The 20,388-nt window shown below is 38.4% G+C and overlaps 1 protein-coding gene across 3 annotated transcripts in view; it reads right to left on the bottom strand.

Moving 5' to 3' along the window:
* Nucleotides 1–20,388, bottom strand: part of FGF14 (fibroblast growth factor 14) — a 382,286-nt gene that overhangs the window by 244,037 nt on the left and 117,861 nt on the right. The gene's annotated exons all lie outside the window — the stretch shown is intronic.

Below are 20,388 nucleotides of genomic sequence, written 5' to 3'. Positions count from 1 at the left end.
TCATGAACTACCATGAAATAAAAAGCAATATGCCCTATTCACTGATGAGTCATGCCATATTGCAGGAGAACATCAAAGGTAGAGAGCTGTTGTGTGGACTACACATGACAAGTCACAGAAACTGCTGAAGGACAAGGTGAATTGAGTCAGTCTGTAGAGTTGAAAGCCATCAAGCTGGCTTTAGACATTGCTGAATGATAACAATAGATATATATATATATATATATAGTGTATATATATATATATAAAGTCAATACTTTATAATGAGTCAGGGACAGTAGCAAATGTCCTCTGAGGGTGGCTACAGCAATGGAAGCAGAGCAACTGACAGCACAGAGTTGAATCCATCTGTTGTGCTGAATTATAGCTGTTTCTGGTAGTAAAAGTACATAATGTAGATACTTCCATACCCAAGAGCTGGGCCACTGAAAAACACAAAAACAAATCAGCAGGTGGGTCAGGCTGCTGTGATTGAAGTGGCTCATTTGAATCTGAGCTGGCAATGGATTATTTAGAGCCCAGTGGGCTCATGACACCTCAGGCTATCAAGGAAAAGTTGCAACATATAGATGGGCTCATAGATGGGTTGGACTGAACTACTGACTCTATTGCACAGGTTATTCATCAATGTGAAATGTGCTGCAATCAAGCAGGCCAAGCATTTAAAATCTCTCTGGTATGGATGAGGATGGCTAAAATACAAATATGGGGAGGTCTGGCAGACTGACTATATCTTGCTTCCTCAAACCCTCCCAGACAAGCAGCATGTGCTTGCAATGGTGGAAGAAACCGCCAGATGGCTGGAAACATAACCCTTGCCCTACACCACCACTAAGATGGGCCTTAAAAAACAAGTTTTATGGTTTTATGGTGACATGGCATCCCAAAAAGAATTGATTCAGACAAGGACACTCAATTCCAAAACAATCTCATAGACACCAGGACCAAAGAGCATGACATTGAGTGGGTAAAGCACATCCCCCATCATGCGCCAGTCTCTGGGAAAATCAAATCATACAATGGACTTTAAAGACTACACTGAGAGAAATGGGTGGTGGGACCTTCAAATATTTTGGCATACATTAAGAAAAATCCACCTGTTTAGTTAACTCTAAGAAATCTGCTATCTGAATAGCCTTGCTGAGTTTAACATACTGTGGAAGAGAATAAAGTCACTGTAGTGTACATAAAAAATAGGCAGCAGAAGACAGTTTAGATTACCTCTCCTTCAGGCAATGGCAAACATTTGTGAGACAGCTTTTCTCAAGGACCTGGATGCACTTGGTAGGTAATGAGGAAGAATGGGGAAGTCTGATCTGTTCCTCAGTGAGATTTGATTTCAGGTAATAGCCAGAGATTTGAATTACATTATGATAACTGCTATATAATACTGTGTGTCCTCACTACAACAGTTCCTATATGCTCATATCAATGACATGACAGGAATAATTGGCCAGAGTAGTGAAGAATGAATTTTTATGAATCTGGGCAGAGCTTATTAATGATAGACCTGGACAAAGAGAGAAATGATGGAACCAGAACCAGCTTCAGCACACAGCAATCCAACACCGCAAACAACTTCCAGCCCTGAAGAACTGCTGTTATGGATATAGCTCAAAGTCATGGACTAAATTATCTCAGTGGGTTCTTTAGAGGAATCGCCCATAGACTAAGGGAATAATGTGTGCATGCATATATCAAAAGACAGGAAAGAATGTGTTGGAAATATTGGGACCTGGCCATGATGGAAATGGTATAGAATTAGGGCTAGGTATTTCCATGGTTTCAGCTGGAAGGGAGTTTTTGGGGTTTTGGGGGTTTTTTTTCCTAGCAGATGGTACATTATTTAGGATGAGAATAATGTTGATAACACACTGATGCTTTAGTTGTTGCTAAGAAGTGTTTACATAAAGTCAAGGCCTTTTCTGCCTCTCAACGCACCCCACCAGTGAGCAAGCTGGGGGTGCACAAGAAATATTTCTGTCCTATTGTCACTATCTGAGCTCAAGAGTTTTACTTTTTGTTTCCCACAAATTTCTCACTCAACCCACTGGGGTGGTGAGTGAGAGAGCAGCTGTGTGATGTTTAGCCACCTGACAGGTTAAAACATGACACCATTTCAGCTCTAAGATGACTCACATTCAGCTATGGATCATCAAAGACCTACAAAAGTACAAATAATTTGAAATTCTTCAGAGTTGCATGTCATCTGCTTCCCTTCAACACACATCCTTCGAGTATGAAAAAAATAAAACATAAAAAATCACTAAGCAAACCAGATATTGTGAGGCAAGCACTCAGCACCGATAGTTTCACTTCTGTGTTTAAAATTGCTAAACTTGTTAGCAACTAAAAATAGCACCTTCCAATGCAAAAACAAAGAAAACAAAAGAAATTTGTACTTGGCATCTCCTAAAAATATAAAAATCGTAAAATAATAAATTGTAGTGTGGCTCGCAATGCCACACTACAAGAAAGTTGGGGAGAGGCTATTTTCAATAATATGTAGTGAGATGACAGAGGGAAATGGATTCAAACTGAAAGAGAGTATCTTTAGATTAGGATATTAGGAGGAAATTCTTTACTGAAAGGGTAGTGAGGCACTGGAACAGGTTTCCAAGAGAAGTTGTGGATGCCCCATCCCTGGCAGTGTTCAAGGCCAGGCTGGATGGGGCTCTGACTAACCTGGTCTAGTGAAATGTGTCCCTGTTTTGGCAGGGGGGGTTGAACTAGATGATCTTTAAGGTCCCTTCTAACCCAAGCCATTTCATGTTTCTATGACACTGTAATTTTAATCTAAATAATCTTTTGCAAGGGTCTGACTGTCTTGTGTAGAAAGATTCTATCTGAAACACTTCTGATGCCTGAATACTCTTCAAGATCTTAGCAGAAGTCTGTGGGGCTCTGTGGCCTCATCTGAGGCTCCCTTTTAAATACAGAAGCATCTTCTGTATGGAGGTCCAGAAATCTCACTGGTCCAGTCCACTCCTATTTCTGTAAGAGACTTACAATGTTGTTTAAACTTGTACCACCTCATTGTATCCTTCCACCTCTTGGAAGAGTGACTGGCATGCATTGCTGGCTTTCTATTTCTTCTCTTCTAGAGGTGAGGTGTGCTACATTATCCACCATAAAAAATGCAGGGAAGAAAATAATGTAATACCCTTTACTGCGTGTAATAAGTGGTTTATTCATACAGTTATGGAAAACATTTTGAAACAGCTAAGATTAAACACCACAGGAAACTGCTGAGGTACATTATTTATCAATATGATCTGCACCAGTATTTGGCTCCCCCATCCTGCAAGTAATTTCCATTATGCAGTGCTTTACCAGGCACTAATTGATAGCTCTGTAGGTATTCTTACAGTATATTTTCCTTTGCCTTCAAAAGTCAAACAGTGAAAAATAATGTTCTAGGCTGATATTTTTATCCTATTTTTATTCTTTTAAGGAAAAACTACAGGAATAATTACTAAAATTTGAAACATGGCTCGTGGTCCTAAGAGACTACTAATTTTGAATTTTACTTCATATTATAAGAAAAAGGGTTTTCATGTGAATAAAGAGGTTCATTGCTTTTGCAAATGTAACAGAAAATTTGTTTTAGTATTTAGGGTAATATGCTTTGAATTTGGTTTTACAGATATTTTAATATTGCAGTAAATTTAGGTACATTTTTCTGTAACTTAATGGCACTTGCCTGTCAAATTATCAATGATTAGTCACTCATTTCAGGTGTGATTCACAACCAACAAGAAAAATCTTGTAACAAGATATCTTCAGACAACATCTATTTACAGGTACAAATGCACTGCTGTTCGAAGGTGATGAAAACACTCATGTCCTATAAATGTCTAAGTTAATCATTTTCATACCTTGAAGAAAACAAATTTTAGACTTTTTAAGAAGGTCATCCTGATGAACAGTAAGGGAAGAGATGCTCCATAGGTTACAACAATAAAACTCCTCTGAAATTTACTGAGGTTTCTTTTTTTTTTCTGCAGACCTATGATCTGTTGCTTACGTGAAGTCTGGGAAGCAAAGAATTTCATTATTAAGTGTTTTAGGAAGCAATTACGGGATGCTTTCCAGTAACACAACCATCCAAAGTTACTGCTTTGCTTTGGTGTTTTACTTCATTTCCAACACCTCAAGGTTAGAAAATCTATTACATAAAAAAGTGTTTGCCAACAAGTGGTATACAACAGCTCAGTTTTCACTGTTACCTCTCTTGCTCAGAAAAGGATGTAAAACTCAGAATAATAGAATCATTAGGGTTGGAAGAGATCTCCAAGATCACTGAGTGCATTCAGCTGTCTTAGATTGGTATGATGTTGTCTATAGTAATTTTGTATTTGAGAATTGAATTTTAAGCTACTTTGAGGTGAAAAGAGCAAATTAAAGTAGAAGTTGGCAAATTTGGAAGGGATGCTAACATCACCTCAGACCACAATCTTATGCTGCAGGTTGGGTAGAGTTCCCCCAAGAACCACAGACCTGAGTATTTATAGGAGTCCTTACATTCCCTCCACTTTGTCAAAATCCATGCTGAACATGATGCAAGGCCTTGGGGATGTAAAGCATAGATGGATGCAGTAGTTGCTTTCACTTCGAGACTTGATGGCTCATACTCTGAAGTTACAACCAAATAATCCTTACTTTTAAAATCAGGCTCATTTCTTCACAAATGTTCAAAATCTAATAGAAATTATTCTATAGGAAAGAGAAAACTAGTAATATATAGCTGTTATGTATACCTAATACCATTCTTTTTAGTTTATTCATTCCCAAACACAATTTCCAAAAGAAGAAATTACAAATACACAATAATGACTTGAATTTATTTTCTCTCCAGTCATCTGTATAGGAAGAGATTTAAGTGCTTTTCTGAGAACAGCTATGTCACAAGATGTGATATTCTTCTCTAGAGGTTGCCTCAGTACCATAAAAAGCTTATTCTGATGATACCTTCACAACAATTAAGGCACAAAAGACCATTTCTTGTACTCAACAGACTCTTGCTTGGCTGCATCAGCTGTATACAAGGGCAGGGATGGGGACAGAGGAGATAGAACATGCTGCTCTCCCAACACCCACCAGCTGGCACTTAAAAGCTCTTCTCCTCACTCACAGTGTGTCCTGTACAGTGTCAACTCAAAGCTAACAGCTTTTCCAGAATTTCCTTTCCTTTCCATACCTGCTTTCTCCCTGTCCATACCCTTGCTTACCTGTAGGATGTTGAGGAGCCTGCACATTAGAGGCACCTTAATTCTCTACGGTGCATTCATTTTTTAATTCTGTCAAGACCACAAACAAGCATGCTAATGTCAGCTGTGCCAAAGGTACTTGACAAGCTGATTGAGCCTCTGACCCCAGTCCAGGATGAGATGAGATACACGAGCACGTCCTTGGAAGCACAGAGCAGTGCTACGCCTGTAGAATGCCGCTACGCCTCAGCATTTCTGTACTCTGCAATGTTTGTAGGAAAACGTTCCCTTCAAGCATTAGCCATCTGGCAACGTTTGCTTATCAAATCTTTCTGCATGCCTCAAGGGACAGCTGTGGGCAGATCTAAGGCAGTAACAAATACACCACATTAGGCCCTTGGTCTTTAAAAATTTTGTCTATTTTAGTGGAGAGTAGGGAGAAGGGGAATTTTCATCATGATACCTTATATACTATTTATAATTGCCACATACTTTAGTAGCATATACTTTTCCTATAAAAAAAAAAGTCAGTGTTTTCAAAACACTCAAAGAGCTAGCCTAGGTATAACTGCAACTGGAATATTCAAATCAACTCGAAATATCTTAAATTGTTCATTACGTCATAGCCAAACCTAACACCTGAGAATAGGGTGCTGACTTACTTGAGGAATACTTGCATGACTAACCAACCATGTGCTTGAAATCAAGTTTCAGAACCAAGCCAATAGCTGGCAATTTATTCTAGTTCACAGATTCTTGTATTTGCAAAACACAGTTGCAAATTTTTTTCTTCGCCCTTCAAAAGATATAAATTCACTCAGAATGAAGTGATGTCAGGCTTCAGGGAACAAAAGCAATCCAGTAGTGGATTTATGATTTTGTTGTTTGGAAGGCTGCTAACTCAAGCTCCCTGCCTCCCTTTTTTATTTTTATATGAGTACATAAGGAATTTCTGTCAGAACAATCAGTCAGAGAAACATTAAACACTATACTCGATGGAATACATCCAGTAAATAATCACACTGGAAACAGTTTATCTCCAAGAAATTGAAGTGTATGGGCTCCAGCTCTTAAGTAAAATACTTTCTTATGATTGAAATGAAGACACTACCAATTCAGAAGATAAATCTCTCTCTTTTCATCTATTCTGCCTCTGCATACCCAGTACTTATTAATACTGATGCTCAAACTCTGGAAAGAGCACACTTTACAGATTAAGACAGCTCAATCTCTCACTTCACAATCTAAAAATGTTGTCTGAACACACAAAAATCAATATATTACTTTACATTCTGTGAAAGCTAAATATAATTTTATTTCTGTTCATTCACAGAATCACACAGGTTGGGAGAGACATCAGAAGGTTTATAGTCCAACTTTCTTCTCATATGAAAGTCTACTCTGAGGGACAACCAGGTCGCTCAGGGCTTTACCATATTACATCTTGAAACCCTGAAAGAATGATGCTGAACAATCTCTATGAGCATGTCCTGTCCCACTGACCAAGTGTCCTCCTGAGAAGAACACAGGATACACTCCTTTAAAAGGATGTCACTTTTCCCATTTTTCTGTCTGTGGCCAGTGCCTCAGAGACTGGCTCACACTCTTCAGTTCCCTCCCTGTAGGCACTAAGCTCCTGTGGTTAGCTCCTCTGACGTCCTCTCTGCCCCAGGCTGAATAAGGCACTCTTCCTCAGCCTGCCTCAGCACTGACCACTTTGACCATCTCCCACTACAGGCCTTCACATAAGGCCTTGTTGGATTTCATTAATCCTCTTCTTAACCTACACCCTTCTTGGATGGCAGCTCTACCTCAAACACATTGAGGACCTCAATTTTGTTTGTTGATGCTTCCTTTCATCTCCTCCTCCAAGTTGGCAAAGTTATTGAACAGGAGCAGACCCAGGACAGACCCCTGCAGTAGTGCACTTGTAACTGAACTCCAGGAAGAGCACAACCACTGAACTTTATTAAGCCTGACCTTCCATTCATTTCACCCATCTGATAGTCCATTATCCAGTCTGGAATGTCCTAACTAGGACTGAAGAATGCAGGTGCAGATGGGGCCGAAAGCTTTGCTTAAGTTCTAAGTGCCCTTCACTGTTCTTCCCTAGTCCAGCAATCCAATAAATTTATAAAAAAAGCCAGTTGGGTTTGTAAGACATGCTTTATTCTTGGCAAATTAATGCTGGCAGCTCCCAGTTACCTTCTCTATGTGCCAAAAAAAGTGCTCTAAGACCTTTTCTAAAACACCCACAGGGGTCACAGTGAGGCTGAAACTCTGTAGCTCCCCAGATATTCCTTTTTGCCTTTACAGCGAGGAGTGCAACATTTGCTTCTTCCACTCATTATGAACCTACCCTGGTCTAACAGGCTTGCAAAGACAATAGAAAGTGGCCTTGCAAGTACATCCCTGAGGTCTCTTAACTGACTTGAATGCAGCCAGTCTGGTCCTGTCCTCATCCTGTGCTGGGCATTCTCCTCTTCCTCCAAAGCCTTCACTGAGCTCAAGGCCTGAAAGACTTTTCTGGTGAAGACTAAGGCAAATAAGACATTGAATCTATCAGCCTTACCCATGACTCCTGTTACTAAATCATCCACCTTATTCACCAGTGTGACACATTTTCCTTGTCTAGCCCTTTAGCAAATCCCTTAATAGTGTTTTTCCTACCTGAAAATTATGTACCACAAGACTTCACACATAACAAGGCTCACTTTGGGAAAGGCAGGTGGGGAGTTTTGTTCAAAATCTAAGGGCTTTGAGATTTTACTTTAAAATAAAAGAAAGACTCCATGTATCAGTTCATTAATTAGTTTTCTAATATACTTAGAAATATATATATATGTAGCTTAAACACTAAGCACAGGACTTGGGAAGTCTGTAACTCAAGACTAATAACTATATTTCAAGTAAATCCTTTCTTTCCTTATATGCTCAGACTGTCTGAATTCAAAAATCATTTCAACTAGCATAAATTAATCTGAATGCTCTGTTAGAACAAATGTCTCATGTTACTTTGCCTATGTCTCTCTTCACTGCAATCAATAAATACCTGTATGGCAAAAAGGGAATAGGGGACAATTCATTCTCAGTTCTCCTTTGAAAAAAGGCAGTTAATGCAAAGGACCAGTGTAGGCAACTCTACTGACTGCTGTGAAAGGGACTCAATGCAATCAACAGACTAGTCCTTTACATGCACATTTTAAACTCTCACTAAATAACAGCTCACAAGCTGAAAAGAATAATGTTAAGAAATTAGAGATTCCTCAAGCAGACAGATGCAGAGATCAAAGACAGTAAAAGGGTAATCAGAGACCAATGCTGCAAAATACTCAGTATTGTAAACAGATATGAATGTCAGCAGCACTTTCAAGATGTGAGGATGTCATAGGATCACTTCACACCCTGGAGAATAAATGTAGCAAATATTGATTTGAGCAAAACAGTTTGTAAAAGAGTGTGATCTGTAAAACAAAAAAAAAGTGTTTCAAACAAACAAAGCACAGTACACATTAATTCAAACATAAATCAATTTTTAGCTGAGAATTTACAGAGAAATGGGATAAATATGGAGTACATATTTTTTCACAGCTGAGTAATACTCTGATCAACCATGTGCTTTGTAAACACCTGCCTGCATGTCAGGTCAGATGAATCAATCCCATCTGAGTTCCTTCTTCTTCAAATACAGTTATTTTCCCTCTTCTAGATAATAAGAAACCTACTTAGAGGTGACTCATGTACCTGGCTGTAGCTGAATTTTTATGATGTGAAACTTATGCTGTTCAGGACAACATTTTCTTTGGCAAAAAGTAGCCAAAGAACTCCACTTTGCAAATGTGTGCCTAGTCTCTGAGTACACAGGGGTCACTATAAAAACACTCGGACCACATACAGCCACATTAATGCACAGGCAAGCCTTGGGTCAAGCCTTGCTGAAGTATGCTGACCTTAGAAGAGCAGTGGGTGAAGCATTCAGAGAGACCTCCATGAGCAAAACAGTCCTCTTCCAAGTCCTGCTACCAGGGATTGTCCTGAAGATCTGCTGGCTTCTCTTATTTAGATGGATACAGAAAGAAATCTAAAGGCTACATGAGCACACACAGACACAATATCAGAATTACTGGATTTGTGCATTCCTGGACACCACTACGCAAAGCAATTCTTGGCTGTTAGGTTATTGTTGTTATTATTATTATTACTTTATGTTGAGAATTCAGCTCTAAATGAAGTGTTATAAGAATAATTGCAGGTTTAGATAAAATGAAATCTTAAGATAAAAAATTTAGTATTTTATTGACAAACAGCAAGGAAGCATCTAACCCAAAACCAAGTCCCTAAGAGGATACAAAATACACTTTTAAAAGATGTCACTCAGCCTGAACTTTCAACAACCTCTTTGGTCACACTTGGTAGGCACAGAAGGGTCACAGACCAGGTCTGACCCCTGTTCCTGAAGGATAGTGCTTTCCATATAATTATTTTTGGTAGAACTGTTTCACACAAAGTGCAAAACAGCTGTTCCAGCACAGATTTCAATTCACTTTGGCCTGGGGCTCAAGGGAATCTGGTGTTGTTTTGGTGGAATAACATGCATTGCTGCCTCTCAGTAATCCTTGAACACTGAAACAAGGATTCAATGTAGGTGTGAGAAATGCTAGCACCCTAAGTAGCCTGCTTCACTGTCCATCACAGAAGTTGATTGTACCTGTGTGGTGTGGATAATCTAGGAATTTTGTAAAACCTATGGCGAAAAACGCCTCTTCTGGGTATCAAAGTTCATATCAACACAGTCTTAGAAAGGTCTGTACCCTCCTCTCGCTGAGGCACAGCTTTTCACAGTGCTGCAAATCCAAGAGACCCTTCTGCTCCTGATGATTATTTACTTACTTTCAGTCTCACAGTGATGTTTGCTTAATTTCTTCCTCAGGATCTTTTCTCTAACTACCTATATTTCAACAATTCATCTTATTTGCACCTCACAAACTTCCATTCTTTTATGCAATTTTCCAGTACAGGTTTGCTCATGTTTTCCTGGCTGAACACACAAGTGAAAGGACCCCAAGCATCACAGCAGCATGTCATATATGTCTGAACAAGATAATTTATGCAGAGAAGTGAACCACTTCAAAATATTCATTTGCTTCACTTATTTATTCACATGTACAACTTCACCAATGTTAGCTAGAAGCACAGAATTCCAGTAATGAGACATTAAACCTCAAAATCCTCTTCCTGAAAAATCTGAAAATACACCAGTGAATTTAACTTCTCATACAGTACTGTGACTGAAGAATCTCCTTAGGCCACAAGTTAAAAATACAGTTTTTTATACCTATTCAAGTGCCCAGTAATACAAAGCAAAATCACTTATGTGCCCTGCTACCTGAAATTCTGCCCTTTAGAATTTGTTAATCACTGCAATAGTTTCTTTTCTATCTTAAGCTACGGCTTAAGAATGAGCTAAGGCTCATTCTTTCACCCAATTAAAATTATATAACTACAGTGGGGCATTTTTTTTCTCATAAATTTACACCAAGAAGACAAGAGACAGCCAGTGAATGCAAGTTTGATAGTTTACAGTTTCAAGAGAAATAACAGCTATTCACTCATTCTTACTGAACTAATGCATTTTAGTAAAACAAAAATAAGCTTACTTTTTTTCCATTTCAGAACATTTAGAACAAATATACAGTAATACTGGAATGTAATAAATGGTGAGGATTGTCTTATCCAAATTCCAGGTATTGAAGATTGAGTAAAAAACAAGGTACATTTCTTCACCGATTTTGTATTCATTCCTGAAATAATTAAACTGACACACAACTAATAAAATCCATTCTAGAAAAAGTAAGAGGTGCATATTTTACAAGGTTATACCTTCTGAGTTATTTGGAACAGATTTGATAAATATAGCATCATACTACACCTCAATTCACTAAAACATTAATATCCTCCCAACCTGTCAAAATGTTTGTGTCAGGATAAAAATTCTTTTTTCCTTCTCTAGAGAATTGCTATTTTAACAACTTTTTACTTCATGTTTCAATCAAAATAAAGACTTTAAGCATTATTATTCAATAAACGAATACAAAAGCCAAAAACTTTCTCAGCTTAGTCAAATATGAAAATATTATTTGGCAATAATATTAGCAAATAATTATTTGCAAATAAAATTTGCTCCTTTCTTAGGACATTCATTCTCCTACTAAAGGAACTAAGAGGTGACACCTGAGAGCTCAAGGTTTCCTTGCAATTGAACCTTCCTACGGAGATATAGTACCTGCACTATGCAATCCCCATTAATTACAGAGATATTCTGGAGGAGGGGTGTTGTTATCCTATTGCACAGGTTTCATACCTTCTCGATGATATCTCATGAGCAGCTCCTCACAGCACTGACTCCTTCTTCTCAGCACAGCCAACAAACTCCATCTCACATCTCGACCAGCCAACCTGCTCTTTTATAATACCCCTCTTAATTGAATACAGCTGTGGCCTATTAAGAGCAGGCTTGTTCTTAATGCTTGATAATTAGCACAGCTGTAACTCCTTAGGGGCCAGATTACCTTCACCACTGTCTCTATTCTCCTACCTTTTATCTAACCACAGAGGAGCATGATTTAAACCCCTTTCTTGAAATCTCAATCTAAAATTAAAATAAAGTAGACTTTAAAAATAGTTATTTTCTCCTTTAAAATAAAAATGTTTGTTTAACATCTTATTTTTAACTGATTTCCTATTTTGGCAACCTCACAGAATACTAAATCAAGAAGTTTACCCCATTTGACACTGTGATAAACACTGGAATGGGAAAAAAATCTTAGGGAATGATTTTCATGAAGAGTTTCATCTTTCTTAATTTGTTCTTTTTTTCATGTGATATTTCTTAAATTTTTATGGCTTTACATGTGTTCATCAGTACTGTACTTACAAATCAGGAAAATTTCCATTTTCAGATTTTCACCTTGTCAAAAAAAGAATGATTGCACCTAAACCTTATTAACTTGTCATCGTATCCACGTGAACAAAATTTAAGAATATATAATATGTCAGATGAAAGCAACCAGGAAAAATCTATTACTTTGTATTGTGTTCATCTATGACCAGAAATCCTGAGACTTTTGATGCAAATATCAAATTAACAGGCAAAACATTTAAAATGCAGGCTTGGGAAAGAAGAAAACAACAGTTGTACGGGAAGGAAAGGAATACAATTTTGTTTAATGCAACTATTAGATACACAGTAGGTGAAAACATCAGCCTGCAGCAATCCTAAACAAAGCAGATACTCCCGGGTGGTGTTATTCTACACAGCTTTATGCCTCATCCTAAGAAAAAGCTTGAATCTCCATACCACCAAACATCCACGGGTTACAAAAAGCAGAGCATTTCCTGTTTATTCCTGTCAGCTCCCTTTACGTATTGTTGCAACTGACACTTTTTAAAATATTAAACATCATGAAAGAAACAGAGCCTAAGATTTCAAAGAGCAATAAGGTGAGTCAACCAAGCAAGTGATAATCACTAGAGCTTGCATTCACCCCACCTGCCTGCCGGTTTAAAGATCATGTACACTTAATGAAGTTGGAAAATGAAGAGAATTAGGGCATTACTCTTTACAAATAACTTCAATATTAACAAGGATTTGACTTCCTACCCAATAAAAATCTGTAGGTTGTAATAACTCTGACTGGAATAACCGTCAATTCTCACATCAATTCCCACCTTCCTCGAATCCTCAGTTTTATAATCAGTAAGATTTTTGTGGATTTAATATTTAATTTTCATCCAGGATCCAAAGGCCTTTTGAGACATAAACTTACAAAACTACAGGATACATTGTTCTCCCCACTCACAAAAATAAAATATAAAAAAAAAAATAGGTGCTGTATCAAGCTGGAGGGCTTGTCTACAAAAGTGAGCTGATAAGGCTGAATTTACAGCTGTTTCAAGGCAACTAAAATGCCCATATCTTGAAGATGCAAGAGGTGTGCCCATGTCAGGAGATGCTGGCAGGTGGGGTGGCCATGTCAACATACCACCTTTGACAGCAGTGGGACTTAGATCCACTTAAGTGGCATGAAGAATTACACCTTACTCTATTTTAGCATACTTCCTGGTAATGTCTCTGTGTTACAGGCTCAGTGCAACTTGCCCAAACCTGAGAACAGGTTTGTCTCTGTGCAGATACTTCATCAAGAAAAGCAGAGGAGTAGCAAAGTCAGGTCCAGACAAAAATGGAGGGACTTCCCTGGAAGGCTAAATGAATTAAATCCAGGTGTAATTTAATGACAACTCAAACTAATCTGTGGTGGATCTGTCACACACTTCCTTCAGCCCTAAACCTAAATTCAGATGGAAAAAACATGTTAGTGGAAAGCAGGGCCCCCCACAACTCCAGCTAACACTACTTCATGCAGCCCTGATAAGAAAGACCTGAGGGTGTTGGTTGACAAGAAGCTCAACACGAGCTGGCACTGTGCACTTGCAGCCAGGAAGCCAAGTGCATTCAAAGAGCAGCAAACAGTCCAGGGAAGTGATTCTGCCTCGTGAGACCCCAAGTGGAGTCCTGCTTTCAGCTCTGGGAGACACAACATAAAAAGAGCATGAACCTGTCAGAGCAAGTCCAGAGGAGGGCCACAAAGATGATCAGAGGGCTGGAATACCTCTGCTGTGAAGACAGTCTGAGATAATTGAGGTTATTCAGCCTTGAGAAGGTTCTGGGAGACCTTTCAGCAGCATTCCAGTACCTAAAGGGGGCCTACAAGGAGCTGGAGGGGCACTTGCTTACAAGGACTTGTAGTGAAGGGGGAGAATGGCTTTGAACTGAAGAAGGGCAAGTTAAGATCAGATATAAGGAAAAAATTCTGTGTGTAGTGAGGCACTGGAAAAAGTTGCCCAAGCAAGCTGTGGATGCCCCATCCCTGGAAATGTTCAAGGCCAGGTTGGACAAGGTTTTGAGAAACCTGGTTTTCATGGCAAGGAAGATTTTCTGCCCATGGCAGGGAGGTTGCCACTAGATGATTGCTAAGGTCCCTTCCAACCCAAACTGTTCTGTGATGATTCTATGGTTCTACCTTATTCTATCACTAATATTGTAGCTCCAGGGTATTTGCAATAGGTAGCCAAATGATAGATCTTCCCATGCTTCATTGCAGCACGGACACAAACCACTTGGTTCTGTCCCAATTTTATAACTCAGGTACCATTAACATGTGGCTTGTACAAGGTGTATTACCTACACTGGGCTCCAGAGTACTGGGCATATAAATGTGGACTAAAACCCGGGAAACTTTCCCAGCAGTACAAGGAACCGGAAATCCCTATTCATTACTGCTGCTATACAGCTTACTGCTTTGAAGGTGTGGTAGGTAGAAAAAAAGGCTTTGTTAAAGTGCTACAGATCTACACTTGATCCTGGTTTTTCTTTACAACCTCAATATTGTCTGTCTGCATATGATTACCCATACAATTCTTTCATTCATCCACTAAAACGGAATGCCCTACTAAAGATAAGAGACCAACTTCAGCCATAAGTCCATTCAGAGCAGAGAAGTTTCATTACTGAAAATTAACCATTCCCTAGAAAGGTAATTGTTTTGTACTCTGCAAAAACTTACACTCCAGTTAGGCTGGTGAGTTGCGTTTTGTGAATGCAATGGTAGATAAACAGAAACCTCTTCAACTTCTTGTAGGAAAATTAATTTACTAATTTTGGGTTAGGGGTTCCTTTTTTTTCCCCCTCTCTACACGACAGCATTTCTGAACACAACAGCAGATAGCTGCTCCATCTGGATTCTAACTAATTAATGAAATGCCAGCTGATCCTGTCATTTCCCAACAAATTTTCTTCCCGGATTCAAAGTCTGACTGTCACCCTCTAAGTTTTTTTCTAGTAGGGTTCTCTCAGTTTAAAATTAACTCAAGCATTTTCATTATCATTTTTTCTACTCTAACACACGTAAAACTATTAAAAGTGTAATTAGGTAATAAAATTATAGATCTCTAATAACAAATATATTTTATTTTTCTCATGTTTCCTTCAGCTTTTACTTCAGCAGTGCAGGAAGACTACGCAGTCCAGCTACACTGCTTTTAGTGCTGCAATAAATTAAAAATATATTGGAATAATCAGCAGCATGCATTTGTAGGAAAATTATGACAGCTTTCATAACAATTATTCTCTAAGTATTTACAAGGGGAGATTTAGGTAAGCATGCCATTGAAAAGAACAAGCTGCCAAAAATCCTTTTTAAAAAAAAAATTGTATATGGTAACTCGGATTCTTTTCCATTCATATTATGTAAATATTCTTCTCATCCTTTTACATAATGCTAGTTATGACACATCTGTCATTATTTTTCTACAGTGACCATGACTATATCTGATTTTCAGAAACTAAATGGCATTTTAAAATTAAATTTAAATTTATAAAGGACATTATTTATGTTATAAATCAGGATCCTTACTTGTCAAATAATAATATGAAAATTACTCATATACAAAATCCTTTGTATATGCAGTGAAAACTTAGACTTCAGATTAGACTTGTCGACACAATAAATCTGAAGGAGAAGTGTGATCTTCAGGTAAAGGCTATGAGCTTGCACTTCAAGAACTTCTGTCTGGATGAAAAACTTTTGTAATTTTCCTGCATCTTGTAACTCCATTAACAAAATGTAAATAGTAACTATATGACTCTGCAACATTGATATAGGTCAGTGCGGCATAATGAAAATAAAAATAAAAATTATACAGTATCATAGAACAATAGAGCCACAGGGATTTTTAGGTTGTAGAAGACCTTTACAGTCATCAAGTCCAAATGTTAACATAGTACTGCCAAATTCACAACTAAACCATGTCCCCAGTGCTGCATCCACACGTTTTAATACCTCCAGAAATGGTGACCCTCACCACTCCCCTGGGCAGCCTGTTCCAGTGCTTGATAACATTTTCCATGAAGAACTTTTCCAAACATTCAGTCTGAACCTCACCTGCTGCAACCTGAGACTATTTCCCTTTGTCCCACTACTTTTTAGTTGGGAGAAGAGACCATGGCCCCCCTTCCTGCCTCATAGCTGTAGGAAGTGATAAGGTCTCCCAAGTGTCCTGTTGTCCAGGCTGAACACCCCGAGCTCCCTCAGCTGCTCCTCACAGGACTTGTGCTTCAGAGCCTTCATCAGCTTCATCAGCCCTTCTCTGGCCACGCTCCACCATGTCAATGTCATGAGGGACCCAAAACTGAACTCAGGATTTAAGGTGCAGCATCACTAGTGCTGAGCAGGGGGGTGGATCACTGACCCAATCCTGCTGGCAACACTATTGCTGATACAGGCACAAGTTGTTTCAGATGCCAGCAGGGACAGGTAAAAAACTTTAGTGGCACTCTCAAAAATAAGGAGCAAGATGGCTTTAACATGAGAGGAGCAGGAGGATGTTCTCTCCTGGGAATGAGCCCTATCTTTATTGGGGTCATACCTGAATGTGTCCCAAAAATCAAGTTAGGAATAGGAAAAGCACAACAATTGCTTCATGGAAGAGGGATAATTTAGCACAGCTCTCCCTCCCAAGCATCTAGAGGCCAGGGTATGAAGAGGGCAGGCAGAGGGGAGCAACCACACAGCCTTCTTTCAAATCCACCTGAAATATATGACAGCACTGTCAAAGAAAGGTGAAACAGCTCTGTGAAATGCAGATTCTTCAAGAGGACTTATCTGCTGTCTAGTAAAAACCTGCTCCAAAAGCAAGCTGGAGGCCATCTCCATGTCTTTATCTGAAAACATTCCCTTCAAAATAGACAAGTTTACCTTGCCTGCTACCAATAACTGCCTGTTGACCTCACTGGCTGTTTTTAACTTCTTGCCTTGAGTTTTGAATACATATAAACCTGTCTGGAAATCAAAGAAAAAGAAAGAAAAAGCCTGCTGCCTTTGTGCATTAACTTCCTGGTTAATGCATGTTCACTCTGCCTGATTTTGAAAAATACATTAAAATTTACATTTGTGTGGAAAAAATTATTTATACATGACGGGTAAAAGTAACCATAAATAGGTCTGTATATAATAAGACAGAGAAAACAATTTATCAACTGAAAATAGCATATGCAGACAAACTTACAGCCCTGAGAATACAGCAGTGAAATTGAAAAATATATCTCATTCTAATTTTTCTGAGACATAACAAATATTGTCTATTATTTTTTTTGAAGAATTAAAAAGAATGAAAGAAACAAGAAACTATTTTTAAGGCATTAAGATATTGCAACTACACATTAATGCTAGTATAACACTAATCTCCAGGACTGTTTATTCCCAGATGTTGAAAAATTAGGAATGTTAAGAAGTAATTTATGTTGCCCAGGGGAAAATCTATTTTCTTTCAAGTTTTCAGGGGGTATTCTATTCTGATCCTTAGCAATTGTTTTGTCACCTTGAAAGTATGAAAGGAAAGCCTCCTAAATTTTGACTACTGAAATTTGGGACAATTAGTGAAAAGAAAGTTCACAGTATGCTGTCTCCAGCAACTGCTTCAGCTGACCATAAGAGACATCATACTGTGGAAGATGACACATTGCGTACATTTGTCTTCTTACCAAATCTCTCCAAGTATGTCTTCCACTCCCAAAAAATCCCCAAAACCCCAAAGCAAAAACACGGATCTGAACTTCCCTTCTAATAAATGTTGCAAGCCATAGGAGTGATTCATTACTAAATACAAGAAGTCACTTTTCTTTAAATCAGATATTCTAAAGTGTAATTTAGGGCAAAAAATTAGTAAATCCTCAAAACAAGCTCAAATTAGAAAATATAAACATGACCAACAAGTTTAAAAATAATGCTGTGAGGCCAGCTTTATAATTCAATCTGTATACACACACACACAAAATGAAATTCCTGCTGGCTAGTCTCTAAATTTCCTCCAGAATTTATGGTTCAGTCTTACTCTCATGGTAATGAGTTATAAATCTTTAAGTGAAATGAAGGCTTATGAGTCTTTTAATTTTATTGGAGGACATATGGATCTTCCACTCAAGTAAATTTATTGCTGAGTCTTAGTATTTTTTCTCAACAGTACAATATTATTACTTTCTAATTGTTCAAGATTTTTCATTTTGACACTGATTTACAGTACCTGTTAATAACAGTACTGCTTCTGTTTCCTGGAACAAATATGGCCAGGGGTGACCTGACTGCCTAAGGCTCCTTTGGTGATGATGCTGCACATGCATATTTCAATCATGCATTTTCAGCAATTAATCTCTCCCCTTGGTTGTCCTGTTTCAACTAGTGTAAAGGTTAATCTGCCCCAAACAGAAGGATTTTCAGATTTCTTACAGTTAGGAAATATCTGTTTCCCTTTGCTATTAATTTGTGGAAGGCTGAAGTTCACTGAATGCTGAAAATTATGCAAATAGCGTCATACAGGTTCAGGTTAGAGACATAATGCACACACTCCTTTAAAAAAAAAAAAATCAAATCTATGAATTAGCTTCTGTACATGGGGTTAATATCTGCAGACTTCATCTAGATAAGGTTTAGTCTTCTAGTTATAAAAGATGGAAAAATAATTTCTATGCCCCTCTGTTCTTTCGTAAAAGCAAGATTTTTTTCTGATGCTATTATTCAAAAATTCTTCTTTATGAAGTACTAACATGGCTAGCACCATATTAAAATCTGTATATTTGATAGAAGGAAAGAAAGCTATAAAAAGAGACATATTCTGTAGGAATAAGCACAAATTGGAGAAATCCCACCTTAAAAGGATGTTTTGGCAATTAGTGGAAGAGTGTTACCTGTATTGTTCAATATTATTGTTACACTAGTTTGTGATCAAATATGCAGAACTAAAAATACTTCTTTCCATCTTTTGACTTCTGAAAGTTCAGAGTAGGAGTTCCAATTTGGATTTGGATAATTTGTACTCTCATAACCTCCCTCTGTGTTGTTCCCATTGATTTTAATCTAATATGGCACTTTTAGAAAGGGTTTATTTATTTCCACATTGAAGATGAAAAGTGCAATATCAATACTTTCTCTTTGAAAGATGCAAATCAAAACAGCTATAGGGGTCAGCTCTCTATACTTCATAGCCCCACACTATTGTTTCCAGTTTCATGTTTCCAGTCAATGCAGGTAACAGGAAATGTAGTCTAGAAAACAACTCAGTGACCCATCCAGAACAAGATAACTGGAACAAACAGAAGATAATGAATCTGGTTGCTGCTCCTATGATGCAAGGAATGTGTGGCATGGCAAAGGCTGGCACAGCAATTAAAAGAGAAACCACCCAAAACCAGCCAGATGTTCAGCTGAACAACATGAAGGTAAGAACACTGAGGTCGTCTCACAGGCAAGGCAGCAACTCAAACTGCTTCTTTTGTGTCTTCTCCTTCTCTCTGCTGATACCATGTACTGGAGGCAACAGAAGGAAGTTCAACGTAGGATGAGACTAGAGTGGGACGAAATGACTGCATGACTTGGAGTCAATCACGTATTTTTTGTTCAGTTCAGCGTGTTGTATGGATGTGATTAGCTCTGCCATGCTGCCACATCAAGACTTGAATAGAGAATCCCATAAAGCACATGGCACAACCCTTTGATGAAAAAAATTGTCTCGGTGCTATAGAAATTTCTCATTACCACTGTAGAGATGTTTGTTTTGGGTACAGGATAGAGGGAGGAGGGTCTGTTCCACAACACTTATCACAGTATAAAACACCTCATAGAAACATCTAAAGACATTTTATAAATACTGATGAAGTCTCCTGAGACCCTGACAATTTTCAGAAATAATATGCTTGTCTTGTGGAAAGTTACTCTGCTGTCTGGAGGAGTTATAAAATTGCACAAGACCATAAATGTGTAACAAAGCTCTCACTAAATGTAGGTTATTGCAGAACTGTAAGAAAATATTGTGGCATAAAGATGAGGTGGGAAGGGAGGGGAGCTGATTTCTCCTGAGAGCGATTCTCCACATTTCTAACTCCAGATGTTTACAGCTACTGCCTGTCACCAGCCTGCCACTGAGGACACACCACCCTTCTTGCAGGACAGGCTCAGACCTCACTTCTATTTAAGCCTTTTATTTCACAGTACGTGGGACAGTCACCCATCTTACTTCCCCTTTGCTACAGCTCAGTGCCTTGCTGGACTACAGCAGCAATGGCAGGAGA

This window comes from Passer domesticus, chromosome 2 (assembly GCF_036417665.1).
Source record: "Passer domesticus isolate bPasDom1 chromosome 2, bPasDom1.hap1, whole genome shotgun sequence".
Lineage (NCBI taxonomy): Eukaryota > Metazoa > Chordata > Aves > Passeriformes > Passeridae > Passer > Passer domesticus.
Note: the sequence above shows the minus strand (reverse complement) of the source record. Positions and strands in the feature narration are given on the sequence as shown.